General features: G+C 35.8%; 1 pseudogene; it reads left to right on the forward strand.

The window, feature by feature from the left end:
- Positions 1–360: 360 nt before the first annotated feature.
- Positions 361–17,820, forward strand: part of LOC135641400 (large ribosomal subunit protein eL38z/eL38y-like) — a 67,913-nt pseudogene continuing 50,453 nt past the window's right edge.

Below are 17,820 nucleotides of genomic sequence, written 5' to 3' on the forward strand. Positions count from 1 at the left end.
GAGATTTGTAGGGATTCAGGGATATAGAACTCCTTAAGTAACACAATCTTTTATATACATAGTTTTTTGTTTTGTAAATTTTACATACTAATCTTCGAATGACGACAAACACATGTTTGAGAAATTGGAGATTTTGTTTTATGTTCTTTCGCTGCGCATGTGGTGTCGCCACTTATATTTCCCAACATTTGACACTTAGAACTCAAGAAGACCACTTGAGAGAAAACTCAAGTGATGATAATAATGATGATGACTTGGCACTTCTAATAAGAAATTTTAAAAAATTCATAAAAAGGAATAAAACTAAATATGACATTAAAAAACAAAAATAAATTTAAAAAAATGACCAAATAATTTGTTATGAATGCAAGAATTGGGTACTTCAAAAGTGAATGTCTCCAAGTGAAGAAGAAGCAGCCAAAGAAGAAGAAAGCGTTGAAAGCTATTTGGGACGATTCGAGCGCATCTGAAAACGAGGAGCCAATCAACAAAGAAGTTGCTAACTATACTTTAATGGCACTTGGCGATGAGGTAAGTAACTCAATCAAAGCCCATTTATCATTTGATGAATTATTAAATATTTTTCATAATTTATTTGATGAATATAAATTAGTTAGTAAAAAGTATAAATTATTAAAAAAGAAGCATGTCTCTCTTGTTAGTAAATTCGATAGATTAAAGATTAAGCATGATAATGAAATATTACCTCCTTGCATAAAATGTGAAGAATTAGATATACTTAAAAAATTTTTTTTGTTACTATATGAAACCTTATAAAATTTGAAATAGGAAGCAAATCTTTAAACATGATCCTTACTAATAAGGATTATGTTTATAGAAGAAATGGAATCGGCTTTTGAGTAACACTCACCAAGAGCCAACCATCTTTGTTAAAGGCTTAACTTTGTATTTTTCATCTTGATACAAATGTAATTTTTGTTACAAATTTAGACATTATGCTCATAAATATCTATTTAAGATGAATAATCCACATAAGTTAATTTGGGTCCCTAAAGGAATCTTAAATGATTCAATGCAAAATGATAAGTTAGGTAGATCAATTAATGAGGCATCTAGAATCAAATAGGTACCTAAAAGAAAACCCCCTTTCTTGTAGATATGTTTATAATCACAAGCTAGGAGCAAGAGATGGTACCTTGATAGTGGATGCTCAAGGCACATGACCGAAGATCCAACTTAATTTTCTAAGAGCACTAGCCAAGACGAAGGGTTTGGCACATTCAGAGACAACAACAGAGGTAAAATCATTGGGAAATGAACCATAGGTAACAAATCAAACCTTTTGATTTAATAAGTATTATTAGTAGATGGTTTAAAGCATAATCTTCTAAGCATTAGTCAATTGTGTGATAAAGGATATATCATAAGATTTGAATCTAATGCTTGCATTATTGAAAAATCACACAAAAATACATCTATGATTGTCTTAAAACATAATAATGTATATATTATTGATATTGACGATCTTTATAATGAAATGTTCTTTTCAGCTTTAAGCGGTGATGCTTGGCTTTGGCATAGGAGGTTAGGTCATGCTAGCATAAAACTAATCTCTCAAATTTCATCTAGAGAACTTGTAAGAGGAATCCCTAGCATCAAATTTGTCAAAGACAAAGTATGTGATGCATGTCAACTAGGAAAGCAAATAAAAGGTAGTTTCAAGTCAAAGAATCAAATAAGTACCTCTAGACCATTGCAATTGATCCATATGAATTTATTTGGACCAATTGATATAACAAGCCCAGGAGGTAGCAAATATACCTTAGTAATTATTGATGATTATAGTAGATACACTTGGACATACTTCTTGGCAAACAAAAATAATTGTTTTAAGTATTTTTTAAAATTTTATAAACTTGTTCAAAATGAAAAAGGCTTTATGATTGCATCTATACGTAGTGATCATGGTGGTGAGTGTCAAAACCATGATTTCTAAAACTTTTGTGAATCAAATGGGTACAACCATAATTTCTCTACACCAAGAAACCCATAACAAAATGGAGTAGTTGAAAGAAAAAACTGGAGCTTACAAGAAATGGCAAAAATAATGTTAAATGAACATAGTCTACCAAAATATTTTTTGGTCGAAGTCGTTAACACGGCATGCTATGTCATGAATAGGGTTCTAGAAAGACCATTACTTTCTAAAACTCCTTATGAATTATAGAATAACAAAAAATCTAATATTTCATATTTTCAAGTTTTTGGTTATAAATGTTTTGTTTTAAATGAAAAAGATGCCTTAGAAAAATTTGATACAAAATCCGATGAAAGTATTTTTCTTGAATATTCTTCTACTTCTAAAGCATTTCATGTATTTAATAAAAGAAATTTTAGTCATAGAAGAATCTATTCATGTTATTTTGAATGAGGTTTCCAAATTTAAGAAAAATAATTTTGATGATGATTTTGATTTTGACACTTTAAATTTGAATGAAACATCTCCTCTAGCAACTTAGATGTATCTTCCTCCAAAGAATCCTTACCTAAGGATTGGAAGTATATAGATGCTCATCCTAAAGAGCTAATCATTGGTGACATATCAAAAGGTGTTCAAACTCGTTCTTCTCTTAAAAACTTTTATGTGAATGCAACCTTTTTATCTTAAATAGAATCTAAATGCATTGACGAGGCCCTAAAAGATGATTTATGGGTAATGCATGAGGAATTAAATCAATTTGAGAAAAATGAGGTGTGGAAGCTTGTTCCTAGATCTAATGACCATTTCGTAACTGGTACTAAGTAAATCTTTAAAAACAAGCAAGATGAACTTGGTATCGTAGTTAGAAACAATGCTAGATTAGTGGCCAAAGGTTTCAACCAAGAAGAATGTATCGATTATGAAGAAACCTTCGCTCTTGTGGCTAGACTTAAAGCCATAAGGATTCTCCTTGTGTATGCTAGTTATAATAATTTTAAGTTATTTCAAATGAATGTTAAAAGTATTTTTCTTAATGGCTTTATTTCCGAAGAAGTTTATGTTGAACAACCTCCTGGATTTGAGAATGTTAGCTTTCTGAATCATGTATTTAAATTGACTAAGGCTTTCTATGAATTAAAACAAGCCCCTAGGGCTTAGTGTGAGAGGCTTAGTTATTTCCTTATTCAAAATAATTTTATAAAAGGCAAGGTCGATACTACTTTGTTTATTAAATATTTTGACAATAATTTTCTCATTATCTAAATTTATGTTGATGATATCATTTTCGATTCTTCAAGTGTATCTTTATGTGAATCGTTTATCAAAAGTATGAGTCAAGAGTTTGAAATGAGCTTAATGGGCGAATTAACTTTTTTCTTATGATTGCAAATTAAACAACTAAATAATGAAATTTTTATTAGTCAGACTAAATATGCTTTAGATCTATTGAAACAATTTAATATGGATAGTGCTAAAGCTATTAATACACTAATAAGCATTTCTACAAAACTAGATATGGACACTAATGGAGTGTTTTGATCAAAAGACTTATAGGGGTATGATAGGTAATTTATTACACCTCACAACAACTAAACCCGATATCATATATAATCCCAAGCAATCTCACTTAAAAGTTTTAAAAGGATTTTTAGATATCTAAAAGGAACTCCAAATTCTAAAAACTTGGAGTTACTTGCTTATGTTGATGTTGATTTTGTTGGTTATCAAATAGATAAAAAAATCACATCAGGAATATGTCAACTCTTAGGTCATGCATTTGTCTCTTGGTCTTCCAAAAAATAAAACTTGGTTACATTTTCTACAACCGTAAGTATATAGTAGTAGGTGCATATTATGCACAAGTTATATGGATGAAAAATACTTTAGAAGATTATGAAATTTATTAAAAAAATATTTTTATAAAATGAGATCACACTTGTGTAATATGTTTAACCAAGAATCTCATTCAACACTCTAGAACTAAACATATTGATATTAGGCATCATTTATTATATATCATGTTAATAATCATGATATATCTTTAGAATTTATTGATACAAACCATCAATTAGTAGATATCTTTACAAAACCACTAAATAAGGAATAATTTGATTTTATTAGAAGAGAATTAGGCACGTTAAATCTTCTGAATGCATGAGTTCCTCTTGTATATTTTTCAGATTTCTCATTTTTTCACAACTTGAAATTTTCACTTAAATCAAGATCATTTCCATCATTTCTTCTTCTTGCAATTCACCAAGAAGAGATTTAATTCATGGATTTTTAGTATGCACATTTTGATCTTTTATGATGAATCTTCTCTTTGCAAAAATAGAAGCGTGATTCAATGAAATTTTTTTATGGATTTGATTTGGTTCAAATACTTTCATTGATTTGGTTCAAATACTTTCATTGATTTGGTTATTGATTTTTCTTATGATGAATGAAATCTTCCCTTACTCTTCTTCCTCTTTTTCTTATTCTTATGACAAAGGGAAGAAAGAAACTTGTACCAAAAAGTGCTTGCACTTCTAAAGCAATAATTGTAGCTTGCACATTTCAAAAAGCAAAAGGAGTTATCTTGTAAAGTTATTGCTTAATTTCTCATTTCATAAATTTACTAGCTTGCATAAATTAGTGAAAAACTTACTTGAATAGTTTAAAATACTTGCATAAATTGTTGAATGATTCTCCTTTTTGTTGATGACAAAAGGGGAGAAATGATAAATAAATGGTATCATGATCAAAATATTAATTTAATTTTGGTTTCATGCATGAAGTGATTGCTTAAAATTTTAATATCTTAGCATCATGTATGTTATGTCCAAAAAAATGTTAATTTTGGTATCATGAATGCCTTAGTATCATAAATGTTATGCTCAAGATGATGTTAATTTTGATATAATGCATGAATTGATAAATGCTTTAGTATCATGAAGGTCATGCCTACAGTGATTTATTATCATGCATTAAGTGATGAAATTGTACATGTTACATTTTTGATAAGTTGAAACTATCTTGATGCATAACATATGAAATTTTGATTTGATATAGTGCATTCAATCGTCGTGATCAAAATTGTTTCACTTGAATTCAAAGGTCATGATTTCTTTTGAATTCAAGTTTGCTTATCTCAATATGACATATAGATAGGGGGAGTTAAGATTAACTTCGTCATCAATTGATTATCATCATTAAAAAGGGGGATATTATTAAATTTTAGGTTTTGATGATGAAATCAATTAATAAATTATTGATCAAATCCATATGTTGAGAAGAGTGTTACAGGATTAACTACGATAAAGCATAAAGCATATGTTGGGCCAGAGTCAAAGATCGGACGATAGGTCGAAGATTTGGACGATGTGCTGGAAGCTCACCGAAGTTCATCGGGAGCTCGCCGAGAGTTCTTTAGGAGTTCGCTGAGAGTTTGTCGGGAGTTCACCAAAAATTCAGCGGGAGTTTTCCAAAAGCTTGCCGAGAGTTCACTAGAAGTTTGTCAAGACTTCATCGGAAGAATAATTGATATATCGGACAAAGATTACTTAGTTAATGCCTTAATTACCGTAGTTAGAACTTAGATTGAGCTAGGATTTGAAGGTAATCTCACTAACTCAGTTAGGGGCTAATTGGGCCCAAAACAGGACCGTATTGGGCCGGATGGATGGTTCACTCGACTACTTGGAGCCATGCCAAGTGGTGGCACTATCTAGGGTGGGCGGTGCTACCACCGGTAATTAATGTTGTCAAGCGGTGGTACCACCTTATCAGGCAGTGGAACCGCTAGAGCCCAGTCTCCAAGGCTTTATCAAGCAATAGTACCATCAGACTGGGCAGTGGTACCGCCCAATATCAGAGTGTCGGGGGGTGATACCACCCAGTACTGGTCATGGTATTGCTAATACCCTGAAAACCCAGGATGAGACACTCTTTTGCTCCAATTTTGAAGCTATTAGGGCCTATAAATATCTCACTCTTTTCTACATGAGGCAAAAAAATAAAGTGTGAACAAAATCTTAAAGTGTTGGGGCGTAAAAGTGTTGTAAAAGTGCTAAGTGTCATCTTCCCTTTCTAAGTCTTGTGATCATTCAAGTGAGATGTAAGGTTTGTAAGGTTATCTCCTAAACCTGAAAAAGGAGAAAATATTATAAGAAGGTGGTTGGTCTTTGCCTATTGAAGGAAGACCATTAGTGGATGCTGGTGACCTCTACGGAGGAGGAATCAAAAGTGGACGTAGATCATAATGACTGAACCACTATAAATCTGGTGTGTTCTTTCCTTATTGTTTACTTTCATTATTTAGGTGAACTCTACATTGTTCATTTACTTCAAGTTGACATCTTCTCGATACGAATTTTTCGTTACATGTTTATCAACTCTGAAAGATTTGAAATCGCAAATGGAATTTTTATCGCTGCACTAATTCACCCCCCTCTTAGTGCCAACTTGATCCTAATATCAACTTCATCTCCATGGTGATCTAATCTCTTCACTTTCAACTTCTTTAATAACTTGATTAAATAGTTTATACTCTCATGCTTATATGAAAAGAAGTGGATCCATAAATATTTGTTATAATCAATGATTACTAGTGTGTATTTTTCTCTTTCCTAATCTTGTTTATGTTATCCTTCGACCAAATTATTCTTAGAATGATTGAGTTGTATTATTGAATGTATTTAGTGAACTTGAATTAAGCAAACCTTAATATATGATTTTTAACTAAGTTTAATATCTAATCAATGCTTGTGTGTCTAAATTTTATATTATTTATTATATCTCATACATCTTCAATTTTTATTAATGCTTTTTTTTTTTTTTGTCATCAAGAGTGACATATCGTTTGGTGGCATCTCCTCCATTTTGGCAAGTAAGTTTAAGCTTAAGCTTAAGTGACATATCTCAATGTATAAATTAATATTTTCTTATAAGATAGCAAGAATAGAATTACTATGAAAGTTGTATTTTTTTTGTTTAATGAGGTGTACTTGCTGTTGTAAAAAATGGTCATCATTACTATGGTCCCTTGTGAAGCCAAACTAGCTTCATGTACAAATTAATATTTTTTATAAGATAGCGAAAATAAACAATTTTATTAAAGTTGTATTTGTTTGTAATGAGGTGAATATGTTAGTGTCAAAAAATGGTCACATTTCGACATGACTAAGTTGATTTGACCTACTTGTTCTTAGAAACGTCTCACGTTAGAGATTGAGATAGTCCCATAGAAGTATCTAACTTGGGTGCCTCTTTACGTTACGTCCAACCCATAGGTGGACTTAGACAAGATGATTTAGGCATTGAGCCTAAATTTAATTTATTAAAAAAAAAAAGGGGGAGCGGAGAAGTAGAGATATACATGAGCGAGAGGTATGCAAATGGTGGAAACAATGGTAGCACAGAAAAAGAACATAGAGAGAAAGTTAGATTTTGAGGCTTTTGCTATACGATCAAGTAACTTCATCGGTTTTGGCTCAAATTTTATATAAAGAATCCTTACAATAAGTTCTACAATCTTAATGGTACCAATCGATAATTTATCCTCTCTAAGAATTTTTTTTGTTATACCCACTTTGTGAGACCTAAACTTTTTTTTTCATGAAATCCATCTATGGTGATGATGATATATTATTGTTGAGCAAAGATATATGTTCTTGATGTTATTATGATCCTCTAGTTATTCTAGAGAAGATATATTGTAAACATATTATCATTATTGGTGATGATAGAAGTTTGAAGTAGAGTATGGTCTCGTGGTTTTTCCCGCATTGGGTTTTTCACGTAAAAATTTAGTATCTCACTTTGTGATTAATTCACTATTCTACTATTTATGCTGCTTTGGTTAATATTTTCTTTTGGTAATAAGTTGGTATTTTGATGAGGAACCCATTTTGATACACAAAGAGGAAAAAGAATTATTTCGCTATAATAGTTTTTTCTAACAAGTGGTATTAGAGCATCAGGTTGTTTGGTGCTAGTTTTTCATATATAATTGAAATAAAAGAGTTAGACAGTATTATTAAACTAAACTCATCAAATTATTCCACTTGGAGACATATGATGAAAGATCTGTTATATTGCAAAGATTTGTATAAGCCCATCAAAATTAAAGAAAAACCTTCTACTATAGAAGATGAGGAATGAGAGGTTCAACATAGAAAAGCTATTATCTATATTAGAAGATAGATAGATATAAATTTGAATGAACATATTTCTAAACCAGAGCTAACGTTGTTTGGTAGAAGCTATAAAATCTCTTTACAAAAAAGATATTGGAAAATAGAATCTCTCCTCAGAAGACTTGTCAATTTAAAGTATAAAGATGGTGGTAAAATTGTTGAGCATCTAAATCTGTTTCAAAGTCTTGCAAACAAGCTGGTTGCTATGAAAATGAATATAGATGATGAGATACAAGGATTGTTACTTCTCAACTCTTTATCAGAAAGTTGGAAAAAGTTTGTGGTGACAATTTATAACTCCATGCTAGAGGAGACTCTAACTATAGACATGGTTAAAGACAATTTGTTAAATGAAGATACCGGAAGGAAAGAATAAGGAGAATCTTCTTTTGGTTCACTTATTATTGAAAAATAAGAAAGACATGGACGAAGTCATAGTAGAAATCCACATGGTTATAGAGGAAGATCCAAGTCTAGAAGAGATAAAAGTGTTTCCACTATAACAAGCTAGATCACATGAAGAAAGAATGTAGGTTTTGGAATCGAGAATATAATGAAAGGAAGAAAAATGAGAAAGAGACCAATATAGTTGCTATTGAAGGTGATATCTTTATTGTTTGTGATGATGGATATGTTAGTCTTGCAGTTGAGGACAGTAACTAGATAATTGACTTTGGTTCTTCATTCTATATTACTTCTTATGGTGATTTCTTCATATCTTATACTATTAGTGATTTTGGTAATATCAAAATGAGAAATAATGGTATATCTAAGATTGTGGGTATTTGAGATATTTGCTTGGAGACCAGTATTAAGAGCAAATTGAGACTTAAAGATATTAGACGTGTTCCAAATATTCATCTTAACTTAATATTTATAGATAGACTTGATGACAAGGGATTTACATATTATTTTGATGAAAATAAATAGAAACTCACTAAAGATTCTCTAGTTATGGTGAGAAGAAAGAAGCTAATCTCTTTCTATGTCATGGAATCTAAGCTACAGAAAGGAGAGATTAATATAATTTAAAAGGGTAAAAGCATAGATCTTTAACATAAGAGGCTTGGTCCTATCAATGAGAAGAGACTTTAAACTCTTATTAGAAAGTAATTTTTACTGGAGTTGCAAGGTACAGCTCTTAAATCTTATGATCATTTCTTAGTTGGAAAAACACACAGAGTTACCTTTCATACATATCCGTCATCTAGAAAATCAAATGTTATTGATTTGATTCACACTAATGTATGTACTATATAAAGTAGAACTCTAGGAGATTCTCTTTATTTTGTTACTTTCATTAATGACAATTCTAAAAAGTTCGGGCTTTTGCTTTCAAAAGAGAAAAAGCTAGGTACTCGATGTTTTTAAAAAGTTTCATGTCACTATTGAAAGAGAAACTGGAAAAAAGCTAAAGTGTGTTTGAGCAGATAATAATGGTGAGTACAAGAGCCCTTTTAAGAATTATTGTAAGTTTCATGGTATCAGGCTTAAGAAAATAGTTCCTAAAACTCCCTAGCAAATGGTATACTAGAAAGGATGAATAGAACCATTGAAGAAAAGATTAGGTGTATTCTTTCTCATGCCAAGTTACCTAAGTTATTTTGGGGGGAGGCTATGAGAACTATAGTTGACCTGATTAGGTGTATTCTTTCTCTATCAATTCCTCTGAAAGGTAATGTTCTCGATGTTAGGATCAAGAGTAGCACTAAGAGGGGGGATGAATTAGTGCAGCGGAAAACTTTCTGAATTCAAAAGACTTTGTTTCGATTAAAACCTATTCCGATGAAAATAGTTTTGATTCAATCCGTTTCGGAGAGAATTTGAACTTGAAAGCTTTTTGTAAAAGTGTAAGAGAAGATTAAAGAGATTTGTAGTAATGTAAATTGCACAAATGAAAAGTGTCGGTTTCGTAAAATCTTCGTACGATTAAAAATGATCTCACAAGGTGTTTACTTGAAAGCATATGTGAGACATAGGCATAGTAAAAGCATAGTAAAGAGGAGAGGCAGTTTACTATAAAAGTAAATTACTCAAAGTAAATGTAAATCGAGTTTTAGAGTAGTTTGGTCAATGTGACCTACATCCACTTTCGAATTCCTCCGACGACGAGGTCACCGGCATCCACTAAAGGCCTTCCTTCAATAAGTGAAGGCCAACCACCTCTTTTACAATGCTTTCTCCTTTTCATAGATTTAGGAGAGAACCCTTACATGTCTCACACCTCTCTTGAATAATCTCAAAACTTAGAAAGCGAGGAGGAGAACTCTAGCACTTGTTTACAACACTTTTACACCCTAACAACTCAAGATTATCTCAATGTTTTCATGCCCTTTCATGCAGAAAAGGGTGGTATTTTTATTGGACCAAATGGCTTCAAAAATAGAGTCAAAAAGTGTCTAATCCTGGGTTTTCGGAGTCCTGGCGGTACCATCGCCATTACTGGGCGGTACCATCGCTTGATTCCTGACACTGGGTGGTACTACAGCTCAGTCTAGGGGGTACCACCGCCTGACAGGGGTGGTACCATCACTGGCAGCAATAACTGTCGGCGATACCATCGCCCAGTTTGGGCAGTACCACCATCCAGATTTCCTAGGGCACTACTTTCCAAGTGGTGCCACTGCCGACAAAGAATTCAAGGGCTGAATTGGGTGCTCAATTGGCCCCTAATTAAGTTAATGGGATTACTTCCCAATTTTAACTTAATTTATACTCTAACTACAATAATTAAGACATGTTTACTACACTTCTTGTTCTGGTGCGTCAATTGCTCTTTTGGCGAGCTTCCGACGTACTTCTGGTGAACATCCGACGAACTCTCGGCAATGCTCCGGTGAACTCCTGACAAGCTCCTGGACTTTACGCCAATCTTCTTGGTAAGTTCTGATGAGCTTCTTTGGAAAGCTCCTAGACTTCTCGGTCGGTTTCGGCAGAACTTCCGACGAACTGTCACGGACAAACTTTGAAACAGGATGTTTGATGTAATGCTTATGTATGTCCGTGTCTTTTGGTATGTTCATGCTTTATACAGCATGTAGAGGGATGGCCGAAGGCTTAATAGTCCCATTTTAGTTAGGTTGGTGGCCGCTTTAGGCTTGTAAATAAAGGTTGTGTCATGTGGACACGTGTGAGAGATTTTCGATCTATAATGGATCATTTTACCCTTTGTTGTGCAACTGTTCAGAGCTTGTAAAGTCTGTTTGTAATTTGCATTGTCTATGAAGTGTTTTCAGAGATGTTTGCTTGTGGATCCCAAATGAGGCATTTTCTCTAACCCGTTTATCTCTTTTGTGGGTCCTAAGGGACGTGGGAGGCTTCAGGGAGGCTGACCTTTGCGGACGGACACGCAAGGGTGCCACACGACTTAGGCAAAACCAACTAAGTCCGTGACAGATGGTATCAGAGTGGGACAAGCACTTATAGAAACACTTAGCATGCAAACATGGGGGACCTAGCGGGGCTACGTTGAGGGCAGTCAGCACACGCGCGACCGTTTGGGGGAAAATGAGCATGGAGATATAGGGAAAAGGAGTCGCTCGGAGGAGCGGGCATCTGAGATTGGCATTCATAGGAATGGCTAATCCTTCACGCAAGAGGCACCACGAGAACAGACAAGCTTGGAAGAATGCGGAGCGCACAAAGGTTGGGATGGCTGAGTTTGAGCTATGACTCAACGTTGACAACCATACTTGATGGTGCTCAAGGCAAGCGAGGCGCTTGGTAAAGGATGAGACCATCCAAGGTGGAATGAGTTGCTTAGTGACCGAAAGAGTTGTGCAAAGCTCACAGAGGTGAGGGGAATTGCTAACTCAAAGAATTCGGTACTCGTGCATGGGCTTGTATGCAGACGATGGAATATTCGCAGCTATCCCAAGGCGACCGAAACTCGGCGCCATGGAGCATTGAAACTTTCTCTTCGGCATGTGAAGGATATGTCCGTAGGAGGCTGAAGTGTGCAATGAGTTCAGCATATTGCTAGGCCTTGAGTGGTGCAGTGGGGGCTGTATTAACGTGGAGTCACAATCTAGCAAGTGTGTTTGCAGGAGGTAGAATAATGCATAGTTTGTTCAGTAGATCGGAGTAGTCCAAGAGGATGGTGGTCTCCAAAACAAAGAGAGATGTTGCTCCAACGGGACAGTTATCCAAGAGGGATAAGTCCCGGCTCTCCAAAGGGAGAATCATGTGGGACGAACCCCACAAGTTGAGGAGGAGTACCTCAACAAACAACAACTCCACGAATCTTAATGGACTGAGCAAGCGGCGAGGAGTTGTTGCATGATCTCGCTTGAGAGAATGCATTGGTGGATGCATTGCGAGATCAAGTGGGGGAGCAACACAAATGAAGGCACACTTGGAGTCGATATAGAGATCGGACTCAAGGGAGGGCTGACCTGTGGAATGGTGGGCTTTGAGGGCCACCATCAACTCAATGCAAAAACGAGGAGCAGAGCAACTTGGGTGTAACTTGGCGAAGTACCCAAGCCGCATGAAGGGAGCCAGTATAGAAGATGGAACATGGAGCGGAGGCATAGTGCTTTCCTTGGATAAAGGTCAAGGGCATGAACTCTTGCAGAGGCAAGAGTAGGATCATGTTGTTCTATGGGTCATTTATTCTGACGGAGCGGACTCATCTTACATGGAGCCAAAGACGAAGGGAGCTTCTGGGCACATGCACCTTATATCGGAGGAGCATTTGATGGAGGAACTAAGGCGACTCAATTTGCGAAGGTAAAGTTCGGTTCATAAGGCCTTAGCACGGGGCAAGAGGACGCAGAGACGGGTACTCTTGAATAATATGCCACAGTGTTGCCATTCAAGTTGCTATGAAGGAAGCGGTGCGCAGCGAAGATTGTGCTGGTAGGGGTAGAGGCCCAAGATCTAGATAATGGTACACTAATTGCAGCAAAGTCGGGGGACTTCGAGAGCTACTAGGCGACGGACTATCCTAGAGCGGTGTTTCATCTAGGTGTGACCCAAGAGTGGGTGGATGAAGGTCGATTGCTAAAGGAGCGAACAAAATCGAAGGTGGAAGAGACCTTGCGATGTATTGGCAGAGGCCACACATGAAGGGTTCATAATTCGAGTTCATCCCATAAGGATCAGAATACAATAGAGATGTCACCAAGAGGCAACATGGTGCAGCGGATCGTGGTGGAATAGTTCGTGGCAATACGATACACATGACATAGTCCCGTGAGGGACTAGATCATACAGAGGTATGATCGGGAGCTACTGGAAGCTCCACTTCGGTGAATAACACGATGGCAAGAAGGGCTATGGATTCAAGGAGTGAAGGCCATGGTACCACATAGGTGAGTCTTCCGTGCGTGCATCGAATTTTGTATCGGATGGAAACCTTGGTCATCAGCATATGGGGGCTGGGTTCCACCAAGGAAAAAGTTCGAATGCAAGTACCAGTGAGTCCCATGGGAGGGACTTGATCTTACAGAGGTATGATCGAAGCAGTTGGAGAGTTGGACTGCTCCAGAGCTCATATTCGCTTAAGGGAGCCCGGCATGTCAGAGGACAAGGTTGAGTAAGCGAACGTTGCTACCAAGGAAGCTAAGGAAAACAAAATCGGTGCAAACCCTATAATGCGATGATAGAGGCCATGCATGGGAGTTGCAGTCTGTCTTTCCATCGACCAAAGGGAGCTACTTGGAGAACACAGAGGTGTTGAAGCAAGTGGTCAATAGGGGCGAGGAAGCGACGACGAGTCCAGAGGGACTTAGCTACCCAAAATCAAGCATCAGTTGAATGGAGGTGGACTCAGAGGAGTGCCACGGAGACATATCTACTGATCGTGAAGAAAAGGGATGCAGATGCGAGGCGACGGATAGTAGGGCCATGGGCATGGCAGCGCCATGGTACCGTAGAGGCGGGACTTCCGTGAAAGTCATTGATCCCTTGCTCTCATGGAGGGAGAGCGCTTGGTCGTGAAAGGGGCCGAGGAGGTGGAGCATGCAAGAGGCAATCTCCAAGTACCGAGACAAGGCTGAAGGGCAAAGGCCAAGGAACTTCGTAAGGCCGGTGTCAACGAGCTTCTCATCAAGATAGCCGAAGTGAAGAACTTTGAGTCATGCAAGAGTACATGACCAAGGAACAAAGCAGGCAATATGTGGTGTTGTACCTTTGCTACTCAGGGGAGTAGGTGGCAAGGTTGATGGAGAAGACGGTATAATCCTAGAGGTGACCAAATCTATTAGAGAATTACTCCACGTTGGGGTGAAAACTTTCTGCATTCCAGAAGTTCGATGGCATTGAGAAGGTGAATCATAGTAACTAACTCAACGCAAGAAGTGAAAACACTTCAAGTGCTTCAGAAGTGTGAGCAAAGAGCAGGCGAAGGCCAGTAACCAGCTCGATGCATGAAGTACAACCTCGAGGAGGCGGGCGAAGTCAAGTAACCTTTACCTTCTCAACTCTTAAGAGAATGGGTGAAACTGAGTACCCCAATTCTCTTATCTATCCAACAGAGGAGCTCTGCACATGTTCAAAGACCCTTCGAAGATAATGGAAGACAATGATTGTCAAATCCTCATTAACAGTGATTAGTACTATTGAGAGTAGATTGTCTGCTTCATTTCCTAACGAAATGTCAATCGAAAGCGGAAGTGATGCGAACCTACTTGGAAGTGACAACTAAATGAAAGAAGAGTCAATGGGCAAATTTTATGGAGGAAGGACCCAAAACTTCAGAAGTTTGCGAGATGATGCTCGTTAAAGCTCCAACAAGCATCCACCCAGTTCAAGCAGTATAAGGCATTTGAGAGACTAGCGCAGTAAGGATGGTCTTTTCCTTCATCTGGAGGATCCGTAGGAACCAATAGGGATCAACACAACTCAGCCAACGCCACACTAGAGTCAGTGTCATTGGCGAGTTGAAGCAGCATGGCGGATCAAAGGTTCAACTACTCAAAAACAGTAGCGGAGAGCAGTTGGGAGCCAGGAGGCGCATTGCAGCTGGAGCAGAAGATTAAAGACTCGGCAAAGGCGAGGAGTTGCAGTGTCGACAAAGGCTTTAACGAGGACGTCGAAGGAATAAGTGGGGGAGAATGTCACGGACAAACTTTGAAACAGGATATTTGATGTAATGTTTATGTATGTCCGTGTCTTTTGGTATGTTCATGCTTTGTACAGCATGTAGAGGGACGACCGAAGGCTTAATAGTCTCATTTTAGTTAGGTTGGTGGCCGCTTTAGGCTTGTAAATAAAGGTTGTGTCATATGGACACGTGTGAGAGATTTTTGGTCTATAATGGACTATTTTACCCTTTGTTGTGCAACTGTTTAGAGCTTGTAAAGTCTGTTTGTAATTTATATTGTCTATGAAGTGTTTTTAGAGATGTTTGCTTGTGGATCCCGAATGAGGCATTTTCTCTAACCCGTTTCTCTTTTTTGTGGGTCCTAAGGGACATGGGAGGCTTCGGGGAGGCTGACCTTTGCGGACGGACATGCAAGGGTGCCGCACGACTTAGGCAAAACCAGCTAAGTCCGTGACAAAACGTCCGAATTTCCTACGAACTCTCGAACTCCCAACGTGATCTCGATCGTGACTCTAGCACAACACCTGCTTTATGTCTTATTGCTATCGTAGTTAATCTTGCACACTTTTCTTAATATATAGATTAGATCAGACAAATTACAATTGACTTCATCATCAAAATTTGATATTCAACAATCTTTTCTTTTTTTATGATGACAATCAATTGATGACGGAGTTAACCTTAACTCTCCCTATCTATATGCCATACTTGAGAAAAGACACTCTTGAATTTAAAGCCTTTGAATTCAAGTATCAAACTGATAAGTTAATTTGTTTAAACTTATCAACATGCATATCATGATTCCTATCATGATCTAACATTCTCGAAATGATGTCAAGGCATGACATCCATTTTCAAGTATGATATTTCAAATATGAAAATGACAAAGATAGAAATTCATCATTCTATGGTAAGATATTAATTATAAAATAGCAAGTTAAGCTCTAGATATCTTATCATAATGAAGAAAATTTATCAAGCAAACATTTCAAGTATATATGATAAAATACATTGCATACATTTGTCATCAATTTACCATATTTTGATATTATTTCTTCCCCTTTATCATCAACAAAAAGGAGAACGATTCAATAATGCAAGTGTGGTAAAAATTCATGTCATATTTCAATTTGTATTAGACGATACTAATCATATTTCAAGTATTCATGAAATGGTATCATTCAAAAGTTCTGACATTAAAAGTTATAAACATTTAAAGAGATGACTTCCATTAACTTCTCTCTTTTTATTTTTTATCAAAACTTCGCATGAAGAAGGAATGTAAGGAGGAAAATCCATTTAGAACCAACTTTGTGAAATGATTTTAATCAAGTCAAAAACAATAAAAGAGTTTCATTAAATCATGTTTTAATTTTCACAAGGATCAAGATATTCATGTGAAATCAACTCCTCACTCTTGCAAGTGTTCATCTCATACTAAAAAATTCTTTTATATAATGAAAGAATCATTATATGAAGGATAAAAGAAATTCTAATAAAATAAATTCCATGAATGATCATATCAAATCGATTTCTCATTAAAAATTCACAAGAGATAAACCCGTAAGAGATGCATTTGTCAATTAATTCCATGTATAAAAAATTATTAAGTGATAGAGCAAGGATATGAAATAAACTTGATATGGTATAGACTCATGAAAGCTCCATTCAAGGAATACATTAAGCGAAAGATAGTCCGGAAAAGATATACATTAAATTCATGCATTCGGACAAAGTAACATTCCTAATTCTCTTCTAATAAAATCAAATTATTTTTCACTTAAAGGTTTTGTAAAAAGATCGGCTAATTGATGTTTTGTATCAATAAACTCTAGGATTACATCATGATTATTAACATGATCTCGTGTAAAGTGATGTATAATACCAATATATTTAGTTCTAGAGTATTGAATGAGATTTTTTGTTAAACATATTGCACTTGTGTTATCATATTTTATGGGAATGTTTTTAAGATGAATCTTATAATCCTCTAAAGTGTTTTTCATCACACACAACTTATACACAACATGCACTAGCTGCAATATACTCAGCTTCGGTTATAGATAGTGCAACCAAGTTTTGTTTTTTGGATGACCAAGAAACAAGTGCTATCTAATCTACATCCAGCAAAATCCACATCAGCATATGCAATTAGTTCAAAGTTCTCAGATTTTGAATATCATAATCCTAGATTAATGGTACCTTTAAGATATCAAAAATTCTCTTAACTACTTTAAGATGAGATATCTTAGGATTAGATTGAAACCTAGCACAAAGACCTACACTAAACATGATATCTGGTCTAGTTGTGGTGAGGTATAGTAAACTTTCTATCATACCCCTATAAGCTTTTTGATCAAAGCTTTCTCCACTTTCATCAATGTCTAACTTAGTGGAGGTACTCATGGGAGTATTGATAGCTTTTAAGCTATCCATATTAAATCTTTTTAGCAAATTTAAAGCGTATTTTGTTTGACTAAATAAGATGACATTACTTAGTTGTTTGATTTGTAAGCCTAAAAAGAAGGTTAATTCTTCCATCAAACTCATTTCAAATTCAAGACTCATACTTTTAGTAAATGATTCAAATGGAGATTCATTCGTGGAACCGAAAATGATATCATCAACATAAATTTGAATAATAAAAAAAT

This window comes from Musa acuminata, chromosome BXJ3-6 (genome assembly GCF_036884655.1).
Source record: "Musa acuminata AAA Group cultivar baxijiao chromosome BXJ3-6, Cavendish_Baxijiao_AAA, whole genome shotgun sequence".
Taxonomy (NCBI): domain Eukaryota; kingdom Viridiplantae; phylum Streptophyta; class Magnoliopsida; order Zingiberales; family Musaceae; genus Musa; species Musa acuminata.